The sequence below is a fragment of the Cottoperca gobio genome, chromosome 24, assembly GCF_900634415.1.
Source record: "Cottoperca gobio chromosome 24, fCotGob3.1, whole genome shotgun sequence".
Taxonomy (NCBI): domain Eukaryota; kingdom Metazoa; phylum Chordata; class Actinopteri; order Perciformes; family Bovichtidae; genus Cottoperca; species Cottoperca gobio.
This window is the reverse complement of record NC_041378.1, coordinates 7,019,548-7,040,320: the sequence shown is the minus strand read 5'-3', so window position 1 is coordinate 7,040,320 and position 20,773 is coordinate 7,019,548. Positions and strand designations below refer to the sequence as shown.

General features: G+C 41.9%; 1 protein-coding gene across 4 annotated transcripts in view; it reads right to left on the bottom strand.

Annotated features, from left to right (window-relative positions):
• The window catches only part of LOC115003514 (pleckstrin homology domain-containing family G member 1), a 54,465-nt gene extending 34,252 nt beyond the window's left edge, over positions 1–20,213 (bottom strand). Inside the window, exons 1-2 of one of the 4 annotated variants that reach the window (XM_029425332.1) lie at positions 19,994–20,063; positions 13,005–13,135 (exon numbers count right to left, since the gene is read on the bottom strand). The gene's annotated coding sequence lies outside the window, so the exon portion shown is untranslated. Of the gene's footprint in view, positions 1–1,902; positions 2,239–13,004; positions 13,136–19,993; positions 20,074–20,136 lie in introns of those variants that run through there. The other 3 variants (XM_029425334.1, XM_029425331.1, XM_029425330.1) reach the window with 3 other exon arrangements.
• Between the last annotated feature and the right edge of the window lie 560 nt (positions 20,214–20,773).

Genomic DNA, 20,773 nt, shown 5'->3' with positions numbered 1-20,773 from the left:
AGAACGCAGGAAAAGTATTTACGATGGGAGATAATGTCAGTATTCAAGTATGCAGCTGGTTGGTATTCACATTAAGCAGATGCAGATAAACGACAAGTAGGAAATCAGCAGGAGGAGGAGGAGAGGAGAAAAACAGGTGGTTTACAGAAACTCTAACTTTCATTTACAATAATAAGAGAATAAATGTGGCTGTGGGGTTTGAAGAGATTTTAATTTACACATCAACACTACATGTATCAATGCATGTGTTTATCGTCTTTTTCTTGTACGTTTTAAGTATTGTATTTTGCAAGATGACACATTTTTTGTTTATGTAGCAAAGAAAATCTGAGTCGAGTGTGAGACTGAGAAGAAAGTGCTTCATTTCTTCATTGCCATGTATTTGTGTGTGGGTGCTGAGCTATTGTGTGTGTGTGTGTGTGTGTGTGTGTGTGTGTGTGTGTGTGTGTGTGTGTGTGTGTGTGTGTGTGTGTGTGTGTCGAGTGAGTATGTGAGCATGTGTGGCGGATATACGGAGGAAGCTGTGTTTGGCCTCAGATTAAAATGCAGGACGAGGGTCCCGCTCCAGGAAAGGAGACCAGCAGAGCGCAGACATAGGGACTTTTGTCCCATTAGGGAAACACGTGACACAATCTAAAATAATACAGTACATATATGCAGTACTCATACTATATTTACACTACTATGAGAATACAAAATAATATATTTCTTAAATATGAAGTAATGTGCCTAATATGCACACAGATTTCATGGTCTTTTTAAGAGCAAAATACTATATTTAATAGTGATTCAGTGAACAAATATATCTGATCTGGCCTATTTATGACAACATGTCATGTATAACATCAGGTAGAATATATATCAGAATAATCCTCCATCAAGTTATTATCAATGCAATCATCTGATACATGGCTTACAAGGGAGACCTCAGCTTCATATATATAAAGTCTCATCCCACATACGACCAGCATACAGTACAAGAAACCAGGACCACAGTAAAATAAAGTAAAAAGTCACATGACCAACAATCAATCTTAATGATCAAGATTTATGAATCATTTCATGATGACATCCCTTTATTTCTGTAAATCTGTGTCCCTCAGAAGCTGGGTGCTCCAGTTAGAGCTCCCAGAATGAGGACACACCACAAAGGAGATCTCTCACACACACACACACACACACACACACACACACACACACACACACACACACACACACACACACACACACACACACACACACACACACACACACACACACACACGGTTAGTCACTAAGTCTAATTTTGTCAGACCAATGGTGCAAAACCCAGATATATCTAACTTATTATAGGTTATTATGATGACTGTAGAGATGAGGCTGTTAAAGTTATTCTAAACTTCTAAGACTTCAGCTATTTCTGAAAGTAATTTGTCTAACCAAAATGTTAAAACTGCACTGAAAACATTGTTGAATCAGGTTAATAGTGTCCCTTAAAACTGAATAGGATAGGTCTTCAAAAAGACACACCCACAAACACCATGTTGATCATCCTCTCAGATAAACAAAAAGGTGAAAGTATTATTATATGTCTACCGAGCATTGACGCCCAAGCTTAAACCCAAACTGTTAGTCCAAGTGCAGAAGTGGCTTCGTATCAGACAAGAGGGCAAAGGTGCCATTAGAGTCGGCGCTAAATTGAAACTTTGGAGCGAGTAATTGGAGGTCAGACTGTGCTTGTTGGGAACCACCTCTGTAATTATGATTAAATAAAGAGCTCGGCTGTTAAGAAGGAAAGAAATACTCTGCACTGTGTCATCTGAGCAACGTCTGAGAACCATGTACAGTGAATAAAACCGAAAACTGGAGGACACGCTGTGTCCCGGCAGTTTACAGCGCCGCACAAACACAATGACGACTCACCTCAGGGAGACCATTCCCACGATTAGCCTTTCCTCAGCCGCTGGTATCCCAGTATCCTGTCACAGGTTAGATCCATGTCCAGGCATTCGAAAAGTTTCACACTACACGTACAGTCTTAGAAACGCTGACTGGCTTCAGAGAGGTGGGTATAAGGCTCGTGTCAAGGCGGCCCGGTCCGCAGTCCACCCCTCTATGAGGTCAGTTCAGAGAGAAAGAGAGACACCGAGAGGAAAGAGGGAGAGAGAGAGAGAGAGAGAGAGAGAGAGAGAGGGATGAACAGATGGAAGCAAAACGCAACTGAATTGACTGCCCACTGAGAGAGCGAGAGAGAGAAGAGCTTGCACATCCAAGCAGCCCACTTCCTGACCAATTACTGCTGCAAGACTAGTCTCTCGGCCTCTTTCAAACTGGGCCCTCACTCTCTCTCTCTCTCTCCTCTCTCTCTCTGCGGTGTGGGATCGCCGAAAGAACTGGAGAGCGGCCAACACTGCAGGCGACAGAAATCAACAGTAGAAAAAGTGAGAGCGCGCTGAAACTGAAAGAAGGACAGTGCTCAAGAATTAATGTGAGATATGATAGTGATTAACTATTGGGTGGGACAGAAAGCTGATGCCGAAGAAGAGAGAAAAAGAGGGCAGCGCAAGAACGAGCAGTCTCGTCTAACCCCAAAAAACAAGTAGGTCACGGAGCATCCGTTTAGAGATACTTTTTCTGCCACTTTCTTGGTCTCGACTCCCCAGGGTCACTTTCAATGCCACAGTTTCTTGGAAACAAGAGGTCGGATCAGGGTAAAGGTTTTAGACTAGCCAGAAAACAGACAGAGAGTAGGGGGCTCAGAGCTCAAAGTGCAACCTGCTGCGAGCTGGTCTGTATGAGCACACACAGAAAATATCCAAGCCAGTGGTCATTGTGTGTGTGTGAGTAATTTGGTCATTGTTCTGCATCCTAACAGAGCAGGATGGAGGAAAGTCCCCTCTCTCAGAGCCAGTGGCTGTTGTTGCTGCCTCCTGGTAGCAAGGCTTCCTGGGATTGATAAAGCGCACACACACACACACACACACACACACACACACACACACACACACACACAGCTTAAGTTTTTCCAGGGAAAACAAAACTGCAAGTGGTTACTGTGCAATCGCAGACGGTGGCAAACATTGACCTTCGATAAGAAACCAACTCAAATGCACCTACTTCTTAAAATAAATGACCTAGATCTTCATAAAAACATACGAGTTGTGAACACACACACAATGGGGCATGCAGTGATCTTTAGCATACGTCAATCAACTTGAGGAACTTTTTTTTTTGAACCCCGCTGTCTGTGACCTGCTGTCGCAGTGACCAGTGACCGTACAAACAGGGCTGTTGTGGGTCAGCGACTTGCTGCAATTATTCTAACCTGGATAAACCCACAAACCCAGTGCCGAGCCTTTGTAACCGAACACCACACCTTGCACTTTGAAACACAGAGACAATGACAGACGATAGCACCGTGTCTGAGGAAAAACAAGCCGATAGCCTGCTGCCAAGCGGGCCTTCTTATCATAGCTTTTATTCTGCTTCGGGAACAAGACGGGTGGAGTTTACTAGGAGTGTCAGGTAGCTGTCAAACTAAGAAAATTAGACTTAATTGACATTTCAACGGCTTCCTGCGATTGTTTTTGAGATATCTCAAATCTGATAGTATACGGTTATGACAACACTCGGTATTCCTTAAAGTCTTGTTTAATCTGTGAGTAATCTACATATATACAGTACGGCTATAAACAATATATAAACAGTACATAAGCTGCTTATATGTAGCCGAGCTCTGACGATCAGTTTGTTTTCCATCTTTCCAACCAAAATCTGCTCATTCAAAAGAATAATACTTTAGAGAAGTTGCATTCTGTAAATTGTAATGACACTTTGTCGGCCATTTTTTTTACTATTTACTATCTGACTATTATTTAAGAGGAAACTGGTCATATCCCAGAGTTGCATCGACACAAAAGCGTGAAACTTAGAATAAAGTAGCTGCGTGCAATGGAAAAATAAACTAGGTCAATATATTTTTGTCTGAAACTACTGGTAGATACACCATGGGATCACTCGAGTGTTGACAGACATGTGTTCTCCAACAGGAAGACAATATAAAAAATGGAAATGAGAAATTAGATAGCAGCTCTGGATTTCCCCAACTAACAGCAAAAAGGAAACCCCTCCCCCTCCCCCCCCCACCATTTCCTGTTGCTCTTCAGCGCCTTGTTTTGTTGTGATGAAGGAATCAAACAATGTGTGACATCATGAGGCAGGTGAATCATACTCATGTGATGGCTTCGTCATTGCAGCGTCACCAAATATTACGCTTCATCTCCTCCACCCAAGACTTCCTGGTGGCATTGAATTGGCAGCACAGGAAATGTTAATGAGTGAGACTTATTTCTTGTTTGCTTATTCTTTAGACGATTCTCTGATGTCATTGGGGTTAAACTCAAAGCCTACCGCTAATCAATTACTCATTACATATGACTCATTTAAAAAGTACTTTACTATATATATATATATATATATATATATATATATATATATATATATTCAACAGCACAGGATTAATGGAGACGTTACCTCCACATCTCCAAACACACACGTTTAAATCAATTACTTGGCGAATACGAAGAGTTTCAGAGGTGTGGTAAGATACCTAGAGAGGAGTGTTTCCTCCACCTCCACCGTCGGCCAAGTATTCACAATACTGTAACATTTGACTAATTCATGCGTTATTTCCCAACACCAGAGGCCACATACATGATGCCATGGTAGAAAGAAATGTTAAGCTCTTCTACAATAAAGCTGCAATCTAAAATCATGGACCATATTTTGTATATTGAAGATGGGAGACAATTAATGACTTCTGACAGACAAAGCGGTGTGTCAGCGTAGAAAAGCCTCGACATCAGCATTACAGCGCCTCCTTGAATGAGTCATCGCTACTTCATGTGCGCATCTGTCAAATACAAAACACACTTCGATTAAAATAATGTCTCTTGGTGTGGTTTTTAAAACAGTGTAACTGATACCACCTCCACTGCTATAAATATGAATGGGGCATCTCAGTGAGTGCATGTGTTTGGCATTAAGATTAAAAGCTTTACATTATAGTTAGAAACAGAGAAGAGGCCACAACTCAACCGCTGGGCTGCGGTGGTCACAAGTAGGAGCCGAAACACATTATTGCTCAGACTAAGATAAAATGAAGTGCTGATGTGTGTGTGTATGTGTGTGTGTGTGTCTGCATGTCTGCTTATGTGGGTTTGCGAGGGATAAAGAGTCAGGAGTGCGTGTTGGCAGGTTCCCTTTGACCTGTGGAGGCTTTATTTTCTCTCATATTCATATTGGGCTAATACTCTGCCTTTCCCATGCCAGTGAAAACCCTGGAAGCTGAGCCCTCTCCTCTCTTTAGGGAACCTAAGATGTCACTGCACACAAAAGGAGCCGTGAAAGCCATCCAACTCAAGCAGGGGCTATTATTTACAGTACCAAAAGAAAATCGCTCTTCTCCCGACAGTAACCCCCCCCCCCCCCTCTGAGCGTCAGACGTCTGTCTCCTTGTAATGCTTCCCCAATTTTGCCCTTTTCCTTCCTTTCATTAATCTAACTGTTTTTGCTCTATAGCTTTACTTTCCTCCAAACTCTCTCGTTCCAACCCTCTCGCCCCACCATAATAAAGTAAATAGTGGGTTTTGTAGCCAGTAAGCCCAAAATTAGGAATAAGCCCTGAACCGTGGTTTTGCCGATCTTCATTGAGCCATTCAAAACAGGCAGAAGAATCCACACTGATCATATAAGACCCTCTGAGAGGAGAGACTTGCATTTGTAAAAGCTTTCCTCAACAGCCTCACATTTCTTCCGTCAGGGGAATGAATTTTTGCACACAAAAGCATTGGGACTTAAAAAACTATTCACAAAGTAAAGATGCAGACATGATACAGGACAAATCTGTCTGAAGACAGAGGGAGATTCGACTGATTACAAACTTCAAAAAGGTAATCTGTTCTCTCTGAAGGTTTCCATACAGTTACAATGCAGGTGTTGCATGCATTAGATTTGCCTTACCCAGTATAACCGAAAGCAAATGTGGCTTTGCCCTGCTTTTTACTGCCACTCTTTGAAGTGTGTTATGAATACATTTTATTAATAATTCAAAAAGGACATTTGGGTTGAAAAACGACAATTGAAAACATGTTTACGCCTTGACAGGCCGCACACAGTTTTCCATTAAAGTGAACGTTTCCCAGATAAAGTCTGGAGAGATTAAAGTGTGGAGTCAGATTCATTTCAGGAATTAGCATAACAGGTTTTTAATAGTTGCTAAGCAACATGATCCGTGTCAAGACTCTGCAGCCATTTGATTACAAGCTACTGTATGAACAGCAGTCCAAACTGCAGTCCAGCTGACACAAAGAAGTATGAGGTCACATGTCGCTGTAATAACAGCAAGTCCAGAAATATGTCTAAAGTCCATCTAAATAAAGTTGTTAAAAAGGCCGTGGAAGTGGGAAAACTTCCTACCCTCATGTTTACAGTAAATACAGATGTTAGTGAGTGACAGGGCTTAACTCGACCCAGATGTGCCCAAGAGAACGAAGGGCCCCATAAACACTTAAACACCCCCGATAGCACTTCCTACAAAATGACGATAATATGCGTTCAGACAATGTGGAGGGAAACAACACTGAGACTGTGCAGTATTATAACTGTGGTCATTGGGACTCTCTTAGAGGAAAATACTATTTAGGGTTTTCTGTATTTAAATGGTAGAAAGTGAACACAGAACATGTGATGCAGATGTACTGCACCACATGTCAGCGATTTAAATACAATATTTGCAAGAACCAAAAAATCCTTTTGATCACTTTATTTATTCAATTTCAATCCTTAGATCTGCATTAGGAAAAATACACATCTGAGGACCAAAACATCATAAATAAAGTGAGTACGAGTGACTGAAAGCTTCTTTTTTGTTTTGTTTTGTTTTTTTACAGAGTTTCTAGGCGCACCTAAAATACTTTCTGGGATGTTAGAACTTTGAGGTAATTACAAATATTTTTTTTTTGATTTTCCTCAGTCAATGTCTGGAGAGCTGAAATTGTATTCATTTTCTATTGGCCAGCTTTCAATTGATAATACGAGCACTTCCTGTTTCTTTTCAAAAGCAGCAGCTGAAACTGATATACAACTGTTCTCTTTGTGCTGACACAGTTGACATTGAAATGTTTGTGCTGGATCTAAAGCTACTGCTGATCTGCATCATTACTCAACATACGAAAAAGATCTTTGAAAAAGGAAGACAGGCCCACATCTCATGTTTATAAACTAAGCCTGAGATACCGACATCTTTTTCATCCCACTGCAACTCTACCTCTCTTTATCTCCCTCCCTGTCTTTCTGCTGTTATCCGTCTTTAGGTTCGCCACCTGTATTATGTTTCAGCTGAAGTGTGCTGCTGATATAGGACATCAATGACCACACACACACACACACACACACACACACACACACACACACACACACACACACACACACACACACACACACACACACACACACACACACACACACACACACACACACACACTTTGATTTCTGAATGGTTTTCATATAATTGATTAATACACATCAGAATTTCTCAGAGCCAGGGGGGACTACTTCAGATCTTATTTTGTCAGACCAACAGTGCAAAACCCAGATATATCTAACTTATTACGTGAAATAGGTTATTATGATGACTAAAATGAATTGACTCATTAATTAACTAATCATTTCAGCAATGATGGTTACATAGATGCATGCAGGCGGTGGTCAGTCAGCCATGAATTCATCATCTGTCACAAAAACACTGCAAGCTGAAGTGACAGAGCAAGAAAACAAAAGGTGTTATGAACATGCGTGAGATGACGTACATGCGTGTGATGAGCGCCGGCGAGAATGTATGGCCCCGGTCTATATGTGGCCTGGATACACGAGAGCCAGGGAGAGAGCTGGATAGAAGAGGGAGGAGAGTTCTTTATTTTAAGCATTGTTCCCCTGCGCACTTATCACCAGGATGTGATTTAGAGACAAGTTTCTAACTGAGCTTCACTGCTCATAAAGGCCTGCCGTGAGGCTTATGAACAAATGACCGTTAAGTTTTCACATTGCGTCGCTGAAAGATTGGGATGAAAAATCTGAAAACAACTGAGAATAACAACAAAAGAAAAAATCTTTGAAAAAAAAAAAAGGAGATACCATTTACAAAAACAAAGCCATGTGAAATAGTTCTGTGCTGAGAATTTACAACTGTTTGATAGTTGATAGAAAACTGCACCTGGAGTGCTCAATACAGTGCAACTTCCTAAAGTACAATTCATTCACATCAAACAGGATCACACACACACACACACACAAACTCCACTCATGCAGACGTGAGAGGCTATTTATACTCCACTTCCTTTTATTTACCCTGCTCATTGTTCAGACCACATCTGCTGAGGTCCAAGGGCACAATGGCTGGTCCATATAGCTGACCACACACACACACACACACACACACAGGCCCTGTAGCACAAAGACTAAGGCAGCAGCCAGACACAAGCCAGCATTCTGAAATATCCACAGCTTTTGTTCTGGGTCTGAGTGACAAACTCCAAAAGCTGATACCACCTGTTACACAGCCTGACATTCCCCACACACACACACACACACACACACACACACACACACACACACACACACACACACACACACACACACACACACACACACACAGAGTCCACAGTTGGACATTTGGCTGAGTGCTGGAGATGACAGCTCATTACAGCCTGTCTTTTTCATGTCAGCTTTAATATACCAGGAAGTCAAGTTAGGGGCTTTTATGAAGCTACTGGACAGCTCATAACCTTCATGGCTCGTCGGCTCGCAGCTGAGGAGTCGAGCCCAGCGGCCCACGTCACTTATACAAAAAAACGACAACTCTGTTAGCTGCATAAATCTTGCAGGACGAAGTGTGCCCATAGAAAACAAACACACAGACATGCAATGACCTTAAATACTCGTCGCTTTTAGCCATTTATTCTTGAGTTACTTCCTATGAGGACGGGAGCTTCCCAAAATGGCCCCTACGGTGTAAACAGATCAGATCATTATTTTCCCAACTCTCCGGCAGCAAGCCACAGGGGTGCAGTGGTGGGGCAGACTATGGGGGTACAGGAAACCACTATGGTTTCATTTTCAAACCACTAACCCAACCATCCCACCACAGATATCCATAAATCAGACCCAGGTACACAGTAACATGTTGTAAAAGCCTGCGATTTATGGTAGCTCACACCCTCTACAAGTTATATTACTTAAACTGCAAGCACATTTTGTTTTACTTACAGGCCTTTTCTCAAATAGTTGAGATAAAAGTTAGTCTAAAAAGGTAGAATAAGGTAGAATAATAAGTAGAAAGGTGAAAGTAGAAAGGTGCAAAAATGTCAGGAAAAGACACAAAACAAACCAAAAAACATCCAGTGATCCTATTGCCCCCTGTTGAAAATGACATTTTATATAGGACATAAGCATCTAATGACTACTGCATGAGATGAAACCGGATCAACAACAAGAAGGATTTAAATAACGAATATCCTACACTGCAGTGTACATAACATTTCCTCAGTAAACACACTTTCACACAAACACACCCGAGGCGCTTCCTCAGTCTTTTCGGACTACATTCATGCCGATTGGTGGTTAGAGGATAAACACACATCCTTGGTGTTTTCACGACGGTGCTGTACTTTGTGGCTGGTACTGCAGGAATAGATTCTTTTTGCTCCCTTTACATATTTTCTCCTCTGTGCAGGAAACAGTCGTTTGTCAACACCGCAGATAAATGGTGTTTGTTTACCGTCTTTGACTTGGGGATTGTTTTTGGAGCTGACATGAGATGCATGTTTGTCTAAGCCGAGCAAACCATAAAAATATAGGTTGGAGCTGATGTTTAGAGAAAACGTAAAAAAAAAAACACATCAACGGTCGCACTTTAAGCTAATGTGACTTCCCATTAACACGGGAACAAACTGGACCATCATTTTATAACGAGCACAATCTGCAACCTCAGCACAGAAATGTGTTTTCAATTCAGTTTCACAGGGTGTTAAAAGTGGGTGTGGGTTGGGAGAGCCAAAACTAACAGCTTTACAAAAAACGTCATGAAGCTCATTTAGAAAGCAAATGTCCCACCGTCTCTGCTAATCCTATCTGGGCATCCAAACTGCTACACAGCAGCCATCAGAGGGGGTCGGACCCCTGCCCCACTCCAGACGGGGGTTTCCCTGCCGAACGCTGCACAACAATAAAACAAAGCCATCACATTGGGACTGGTGGTGGTGGTGGGGGGGGGGGGGGGGGGGGGGGTGAGCATGCAGGGGTGCAGGGTGGGGTGAGGAGGGAGGGAGAGCGAAAAGTGAGAGGCAACAGCTGCTGAGTGGGAAAGTTGGCTGAGGGGGAGGACACGGGAGAAAAGGAAAGCCGGAGGAAGGAGGGGGGAAGTTCTCTCTTTTCTCTTTCAGTGAAATAAATTACTTTTATGTTTGCGGCCTGTTTAGGCTTTGCTATCGTTAGGGTGAGAACCCCCCTCTGGTTTTTTTAGGCATACACAAATTGACAAGCGCACAATGACCACAGCTTATAGCTATACTGTTCCCTCCACAATATCGGCTCAGTGTGGAGAGTTTGTGTTGCTTTACAGATTCTCCTGTCCCTCCGTCTCTGAGGAATTCTCCTTGATTAGAATCAGTGGCCAAACTTGCAGAGTGCTGACAGACCTGCTAAACACGGACGACAACTAGGAGCTGCTGTTAAGACACGACCCTCGTTGACACGGTTGGATGACGACATTTGCATCATGAGGACCAGAGATAGGACCAAAGCAGACACACTTACACGAAACGTATGAATTGGCCTTTAGTGTGCGTGTGTGTGTGTTCTTGCACACGTCAAACTTAAATATTTACCCCTGTGTTTTACCCAAGTTTCCTTTCTGGAGCTAATAAAAAAAAAAAAAAGGTTCCCAGTGGAGTGTTCAAACCACTATTGGTGCTACGGAGAAATGTTTTGATCAGCGTGTTCCGGCTTTGTTTGCATCTTAAGCTACTCTGGCAAGTGCATGAGCAAGCAAATGACGCAATACACATTATGAGGATTATTTGAGGCATTTCAATGTTAAAACAGTTGTTGTTGGTAGGGAGCCGAGAAACAATGCAATGCATCAGCAAAACTAAAAGTAGAACAGCTCTTTTTGGTCTCCACCAACTCCTGAGGGAAACATCTGTGTCTTTAGCTGCTCAATGCTCCGCTATGTTCAGCAGCTAGTAGCTAGCTTTGTCTGTTTGGTTCTGGTGCTGCATATCCATAAATTAAACTCCTCTTAGTAGAATCATAACAATGGATGTTCAAAAGGGCAATACTAGTATCACACGGGTTACTTCTCTATAGGCATTTTTATTCATTTACCTTAGTTTCAGTCTATTTATAAAACTAAATTACACTTGCACCCTTTTATTGCTCTGCAAGTCATAAAAGAAAAGCTGTAAAATGTATTCCTTCTAAAGCATCAGAATTGTCGTCCTTTACCCGTCACGTCAGCAGACACTCATTGGTGCTCAGGAATATATTACATCATGCATTTACAACATAATGATCATTAAGGTTTTAGTGCTTTGGATATTAACAAGTAATAAAACAACATATCTTCATTCAACTGCCCCAATAAAAGTTGGGCCGCCTTTGACAACCGGTTGTTGGTGACCGGACGGTTTCTAAGAAACAAAAGCAATGACGTACACGTGTGCGAGCTCGTGGGTACACAGCGAGGCACACTTCATACACCCTTCCTGCATGGACAGTTAGTCCGAGTTGGCGTTTGAGTTGGTACAGCCCAAACACAGCTGCTCAATGCACTCAGCCTGTTGCTATAAAACAGCAGTCAGCAAATGAAGTGGAAACAGATTTGCAACTGGAGGCTCAAAACAAAATGTATTTGGGATATTTTGGGTGACAGAAGTCAAGCTGGCGAGTCTCTATTTTAAAAACAGAAGCTAAAAAAAAAAAAAGGTTTGTTAGTTGCCAACTTCCTCACCACGGCTTTTTATTTTTTCTTAGCATTTAACAGGCTGACCAACTCTCATCCGCTCTTCTGCCTCTGTCACTTAGCAGCGCCTTTAACATGCACATCCAAATGAATGGAGGCCAGGAATACTGCAGTGTATTTGGGGGGGGTGGGGGGGGGGGGTGGGGGGGTGGACTGTAGACATAACAAAATCAGGGAGGTAAGAAGCCAGCCTCATATACGGGGCCTTGGGGAGTACACCGGGAGGAGGGAGAGCGGCGCGGAGGCCAACAATGGCACACATTCACATTCTGGTTCAACCTCATTATTTAGCAGACCTAAGTGGAACACCACAAGGTGCAAGATTTCAATTCCGGTATTCAAATGATTGAAAAACTAGTAGAACAAGTAGCTCTATAAACAATAGATAGGTGTCATTGTGTATATATATATATATATGATTGTTTGTATTCATGGCCGTTTGGTTGCTCTAGTGAAGTGCAATGTACTAGCCAGTGTTGTTCGTTGCTCGTGTAATTTCGTAACATGTAGGCTATAAATGTTTGGGTAGAACAAACTGCATGCAATATTGTGGTTATTTCTTTGCAAATAGTGAAGCTTCTTCTCAAGATCTGAAGCTAAGAAAATAAACCAAATGATGTTGCATCACTTCTTTCTGGCAACTGTAATTAGTGTGGCATCTTGTGCATTACAAGCAAACACTGGCAGTGTTATGAGTCAATGAAACAGAAAGTTTAATCTCCCAACTACACCCCCCCCCCCCATGCCACTCCCATAACCTCATCTTCAGTCATCAGACTTTAATATGTCTTATTTATACTTGATGACATCTCAGGTTTGAGGTTAACCAGAGACAGACCCACCCTAGAAGACAGGAACACAAGGGGATTTCATAAATTACTTTATGATTTTGTCTTTCAAATTAAACTCCACATAGTTTCCCACTTCACCAACCTGATAAACTTACCAAGGAATCCACCCGACTGACATAAAAATGCCACGGGTTGTCATGGGACATTTTCCTGGCTATAGCTGGTGACCCCCTGACCCATCCTGGCACTCTCCTTCCTCTTCTACTTCTACTTGTTCTTCTCCTTCCTGCAGTAGGAAACAACCGATGGATCGTCATGGGACTGTTTCACTGAGTGACAGGATTAAGAGAGTAAAAAAAAGCCCCATGAGGGTCAATTCTCAACATGGAGCTTGGGAACTTGTCTGCTCTGTCGCACAAGAAGAACAGTTATTGCGTTACAGTGACAAACTTTATCAGAAATGTTGGTGGTGGAATAAAATAAAGTATGCGAGCAGGAATAAAGCTGTAGTGAGGAAGATGCTCATCCATTACATTGAAGAACCTCTAGAAGCGAACAAATCATGCAACCTCCGCCACTTATAACATCCAAGCTAACCAGTAGACTTCTGACTTTCTCCAACAATTTACCTAACGTTGCACCAAGCACCCTCACCATTTTGTTTGTATCTGTAATCTTGGAGTAAAGGGACATACAAAGAGAAATCCCATAAACTACAACAATAATCGTCTTCACAAGACAAGAAAACTGCATTGCTACTAGAATCATCACAGCATTAAGATATGAAGTATCTAAGAATATGCAGTATATTAAGATCACACCCATACAGTATAATACGAGTGTATAATTGTGCAATATATACACTTTATGTTGACGTTATCTGTGGTTTTCATAGTTACTTTATCTGTTATGTTCTGTAATGAGTGTTGGGTGATCAGAAGGGAAGCACTGTAATGTTCATGCGTTTATGGATGAATGAATTGAACCTTGAACCAACAGCAGGGTAAGGCAGACAAAAGGTAAACACACACACACACACACACACACACACACACACACACACACACTACAGAATTAGCTTTCCACTGTACGGTGAGTTGGGACACACTCAGCAAAACACACAAAGCACCACAATCGGCCCTTCATTATGTTTACAGACCCTCAGTGGGCAGTGATAGTGTCTGCAGCCACTGTACAATAAGTGAGCTTGTCCACCGACCTGCACTCCCATATATAGCCACTACTATTAGCATTCCTTTCATGCTATCTGGAATTAGCCTGTTGCCTTCAAAGCAGGAGTATTTCAGTCTCACCCTGCCCCTGACCTCCGACCTTTTAGCCTTTAGTTTACATGGTCACAGCCTGCAGGAAGCAGTGAGCTGGGAGAGGCAAGTGCATGAGCAAACACTTCTCAAAGCTGGTGCAGTGAATACAACTGGCATATAGTTGCTGTCGGTTACAAACTTTGCATCACCCTGGTTACATTTTTACTGATCCACCAACATGTGCTTTCAGTATAACAAATAGTTGTTAAAAGAGCACTCCACCAATTTAGCATCGATGCAGCAGCTTTTTTCTTCTTCTTCTTCCTCGTCAGAACGTGGCACCTACATTACCCACAATGCAACTTTACCGATGACGGTTCAACCTGAGTTTCTGGTGTTTTATACTTGTGGCGGCAAATAATTTATCAGTGTAAAATTGGTGGAGTTCCCCTTTAAGGCCCGAATACTTAAGTACTGAGAAGTTTTGGAATTATAAAATATTTGAAAATAATAAAATTGAAGGAAAACACAAATGCAACTTTAGGAATTTCATCTCTAGCTTTGTACTTTCTGACACTTTGTATAACATGCTTGAGTAGTTAGTGTCAGCCCTACATGAGCATGGTAATTTATACAAACATAAATCTTTGTGGCACTGAAACTAATACAATTTCTAAGTAACTCTACAATCTCCCTCACCAGGTGGGTATTAAAATCTATTCTGAAAGCAAGCATGCAAATATTTTCTAAAGGTTACCATTTTAAATGTTAAATGTCAGCGGGCCAAACTTTCCCTGTCATCGTCACAAACCTTGTAATTAACCGAAACATGTTTTTACAGCAGATCTCTAAAGCACTGTAAGTGGTGGTTAGTATTGAAAAAGCTTGAGGACACACATGCACTTAAATCACAGCCTATAGGTATGTCTGCTGGCTTGTTTTTCCCTGCTGAACAAATACCGACACAAGTGTGTTATCAGATGCACAGGATGGGTCTTGACATACAGTACAGATTGTGCACAAATATACCCACACACACACACACTTCATTTCACATCTGAAGTGGGTGCATGATAGACCATAGTGCCCCTAGTAACCCAACTGTCTCAACTAGAAAAAAAAAAAGTACACAATGCAAAACCAGAATTTAAAATCCCTAAACAGGATGACTAACAATTAAAAAATTGTAGTCCACATTTTTGTTGCCAATAAGATAGCCTGAGACCTAAATACCCAATTTAAACAATCAGCAAAACATCAAGTTCACGCAAATGTAATGAAAATCTGTGGAAATCCTCAAAAAACAGTCATCAACACTAAACTCCTGTGTGCTTCTGGTAGGATGGTCACCTCAGGATATGCTAGGCAAGTTCATGTGAGAGAGAGTGTGTGTGTGAGTGTGAGTGCGAGTGTACAGATCAGGTCAAGGTTTTCTAAGTGGGTTATTTGTATTTAGCCCCGAGGTACATCTCGATCAAGTCTTGACAGAGGAGAGTGTCCTTTTTCACTTCTAGATAATCGTTCATCCTCTAACCTCCAGACTGCAGTGAACTATTTGCTTGCAGGTGTTGGTTATAAGCACCTGGGTGTTTTGTCACTGTTGGCGTGCACTTCTATAATGCCGTGTATATATACACTTATAAACTTTGAATAGCAAGTTAGCAGCCTGGTGCTATGTAGAAAACCCAGCCTCTATGACCTGGAATAAAAAAAATTGGGTTTTTCAAAGAAAGTTGCTCGTACAGCCCGTCTCTCAGTAACACAACAGTCCAAAAATATCCCAGTGCAGCACAGAGCAGGTCTCTGCATGTCCTTCTGCTGTCTGGGCCACAAAAATATGGGCTGGACCTGGAGAAACAACCACAAACGTGTATAAATGCATGCACATACACACTCAGTATAAAACAAGGAAACACATGGCGATATCAACATCAACCTTTTGTCCTCTGACATGCACGCGCACAGACGTACACACAAGTGGCAACAAACCGTGAATTTTGGAAAATATAACAACGGGAAGCCGCAGTCGCAGCAGCTAAAACATGTAAATATAACGAGATCAGAACCACCGTGCATGCTGACCAAATTGTTTTTTGTTCCACTAAAAAGTATTTTCATTAAAAAAAAAAAAGGTATTTGCACCTCGTCATACCAGAATGATGTGGAAACACAGCGTATCCTCGTCTTTACACGTCTACCTGTGATGCCAGGCTGCACTTTGTGTGGCTGCCACACAGCTTTGCATGTGAAAGGGCATGCTTTGCATGTCGTTTGCATCTCCACTCACGGCAAGTCGTGAGGAAATGACAGTGGGTGTAAATCTCCGATAAAGCTGAACCTGTCTTAAATGCTGACATTTCTATCTAGACGAGATAAAAATAACAACTTTTACGCCACACACACACACTGCAAGGATTTGTGTTCTGTTTGAATCTATGAAGAAGCTAAAATAAATAAAGCTAAATAAAGCTGGACGCACTGCTTGTTAGCACAGCTCACTTCCTTTTCCTGTATGAAGAGCAGGAAAAGGTCATTCAGCTGTGCAGCTGAAACCAGAGTTGTCTGATTGAAACAAAGCTCGGTGCTGATAGATGTGCAATAATGTGGCACATTTTCAGGACTGCGAGACCATCTTGTGTCTGCTCATCCTACTAGCAATACATCATTGACATCAACATACACCCAAACATCATTGCTTTGAGTTACTTGCACCAACAGCTTAAGTTCCCAAAGTGTTGAAGGTAAACAGCACACAAAAGAATTCTGTTTCTATTAACCTTCTTCTTGCTCTCTTCCCATCCTCATTTGCTCCCCCTCTCTTGTCCACTCCTTCACGCCTCAGCTCCTAAATGTGACCTCCTAGCAGGGGGGGGGGGGGGGCCAGCAGCAGGTGAAAGATCATGACCCCCCCATACAAAGAGCTCAGCTCCAGCCTCCAGCCTCAAGCAGAGATTAGGGAAACAGGGGGATATTGCATCTCTCGACACCAACAGTTTATCAGAGAGGGTTTCAAAACACTAACAAAAAGGTTGCCCTCAGTAGAAAATGGAGATTCAGCTAATCTCATCATCAAACTGCTTTTATATTGCTACATATGGAAATAATAGAGAAAATAAGTTGTTTCCGGTTTGTCTCTGAAAATAAATCAAACCATTTATCATTTTCTCATGAACTCTCTCCTTCCAGTCTTTTTTTTATTGTAGTATCAGTCTCCCAAAAAGTACTGTAACTGCTCTAGTCATCCATATGCTCTAGATATGTAGCCTGCCACATATGGAAGCACAGTTGGGTGTCTTCCGCATGCAGTGCGTTTGAACTCGGCATGTTATCTGGAACTGCTTTAGGCAGAACAGAGATAAAAGTGTTGGATGACACTGGACATCAGTATGGGATGTAAATAATGCATAAAACACAGAGATATACTGTATATACATACACACACACACACACACACACACACACACACTCAACAGTTTTTCTTAGAAACCATCATCAAACACACGAGTGCAGTACAGTTGCGCGCACACAGCACCTGGATCCTTAATATAAATAGTGCAGGTTGTGGAGTGATTTAAGATAATCTTCAAGGGGCAGAAACGTGATACAGCGCGGGACCAGAGACATCCTGTGGAGCCATCCTGTGGAGCCATCCGTCGGAAAGAGAGCCAGTAAAAACATCAATCAGGACACAGAGAGAAAAAAAGGTTACCTGACAGCTGCAGCTCATCATAACGTTGACCAGCCGTCACTACCACAGTTGTGTTTCCATGTGACAAAGATGAGTACAGTAGGCCCACCAATGGCTGTTTGAGGCAATGATACACAAGGACTTCTGTCACCTCTGAGGTTCTACAGAATTAATGTCCTTATTAAATGGAAAGATCTAGTCAGAAGATAACTAGATATATTTGACTGACTTGTATTTCTTTTATAGCCACGTGTCTCTGTGAGACTGTATTTTCTGCTAAATAGTCTATTAGTGTCAGCATGCTAACAATGACAATGCTAACATGTATAATGTTTACCATGTGCACTCTCTTAGATTAGTGTATTAGCATGCTAACATTTAATTAGCACTAAACACAAAGAACAGCTGAGGCTTGTGGGAATGAGAGTTTAGTAGGTGTTTGGTCATACATCAAAAGTGTTAAAATTCTGAACTAATTATGGTGCCATATGAAAAGATAAGGAATCAAAGTTATTACTGAGGGGGACATGAATGTATGTACCAAATTTCATAGCGAATAATTGTTGAGACATTTCATTCAAAACCATAAATTTGAACCTTAGGCGCTAGAGGAAAAGTCAGGGAGGTCAACAAAATCATTTAGGATTCATCCTCTGGGAACCATGAATGGCTGTACAAATTCCCAGAGCAATCCATCCAATAGTTGTTGAGGTATTTTAGTCAGGACCAACGTTCTGGACCAACCGAATGACGGGCTGACCAACATTGCCATACCTAGAGCTATGCTGCTTGCACGTTTCAAAAGAAGCTCCTACAGCCACATGCATGTAGGAACGCAGGACCACAATGCCATTAGAAGACAAGCGGAAGACAGTAAATCAACACAACCAAACTACTGACGGGACATGAGAAGAGTCTGGTCCGTCCTGGGTTTTACGTTACAGGGTGGCACACCGGGGGGGGGTTGAAGGTGCTAAGGTCGTCCAATCTCAAATTACATTCTCACGGGATTTAGAATTGGGAAGAACACCTGCCATCCTTCTCTAACTGTGAGGAAGGAAACTGCCATCCAACTAACTAACTCTCAAAATAAGGTATATCATTTTAAAAGGAGTAGTTAGACGTTTTGGGAAATGTGTTTATTCGCTTTCTTGCCAGGAGTTAAACAAGAAGATTGAGATCACTCCGTACGGTAAATATGAAACTACAGCCAGAAGCATAGTCTAGAAACTGCTAGCCTTGCTCTGTCCAAGAGGGAACAAAACACGGCAACAGCACCTTTAAAGTTCACTTATAGGTCATTGGTGCTGTCCCGTACCAGTAACTTCCTGGAGTCTCAGCTCGTCTCCTGGCAACTGGATTAAGGCGAGTTGTTTTACCCCGTGTCTAGTCTTAATGCTAAGCTAACACAACCAGCTGCTGGCTGTAGCTTCATATACAGACATGAGATTGGTGTCCATCTTCTCATCTTACTCTGTCTCTCTAAGTTTATTTCCCAAAACGTCCAAAAATATTCCAGTATGCAACAGCAGGAGCAGATATCATCGGGCCTTGTCAATCAGAGACGCGGACCTTGGTTTTATGGTGATGTTCAGCATTAATCATCATTTGGAAGACTGAAGTGTGAAAGTCACCTGCTAATGCCAAACAAACTGTTCATTTCTCCCTGCTTCCTCCATCTGCTCCTGTTGCATAACAGCCTGACGTCTAGTCCGAGTTAAAAGAAAGAATTTGATTTGAAGCTGTCAAACATGACATACTTCTGTGTCCAGAGAACAAAACATCAATCTTCGGGCAAAACCGGTCTTTAGTAAAATGATGCTCCAGTTACGCAAGATCAATTTCAAAAAGGGACAGAGTTAATCATGTCTCATCAAAGGACCATCACTGTATTTATTGCAGAACTTCATGTTCTTTCTGTCCACCAGACACACCTACACACATGCCTTCTCATAATAAGAGGACATTTCCCTGCCGCATGGACGACATTGTGTATCCCTCTTGTGCAACCTGTTCCACCATCAATCTCTCTATTATCTTTCTATCAGCAGCTATCTCTTGCATCTAGGTCTGCAGTCTGGCAGTCTGCAGGCACAGCAAGAAACACCTGCCGCACGTTTGTGCTACTAATGCCAGTGGGGCCGTCTTATTACACAGAGAAAGGGCTCCACGTTAGACCGGTTCCACTCACTCTTTTTCTTCGTAGTCTTTGCAGCGAGCACGTGAGCAAATCTTCGACTCCCTGCTGCTGCTGCTGGAGAAAAGTCTTTCTGCACTGAAAGCGGCTAAAAGTTCTTCTTTACACTTCGCTAAACTCCTTCCACGTTGACTCACTTGGCAAGTTTACCAGCTCAAACACGGTGTCCTCGTTTGTCCGGTGGTAAACCCTCAATCACATTGCACAGGTTGCTGTTACGTCATCATTACACTGACAGGCAGCTCACCTGATGTGAGCGGGGACTCTGCGAGTTCACTTTCACATTCTTCTAGTGCGCAGTCATTGTTAGGTCCACTAATTGTTCAACCCAATCAAAAATCAATCTTTGTTTAAATAAATGGAACTTCATTTAGCATCACAATATAAGCAACAAAATATACTTAAAGTTCCAAAAGTAAAAGCAGCCACTTCATTGTGCAAAATGACTCATTTCCGAATAATAAAGGCTATATTAAATTGCTAAATTCTAATTAGTGATAATATCAACTACTTCACACACTGCCAGGTTGCTTAACCCATACTAATAAATCAGAATTTAGCAGTTGATTTTTGTATTAATAATCTGAATCTACAAAGTAACTAGTAACTAAAGTTTTAAAATTATAGTAGAAGAGTAAAAAGTACAATACTGGCTTCTAAAATGTAGAAGTAGAGAGTAGCATTAAAGGGAAAGACTCAAGTAAAGTACAAGTACTTCAAAGTTGTACTTAAGTAGAGTACTTGAGTAAATTTACTTAGTTACAGTCCACCACA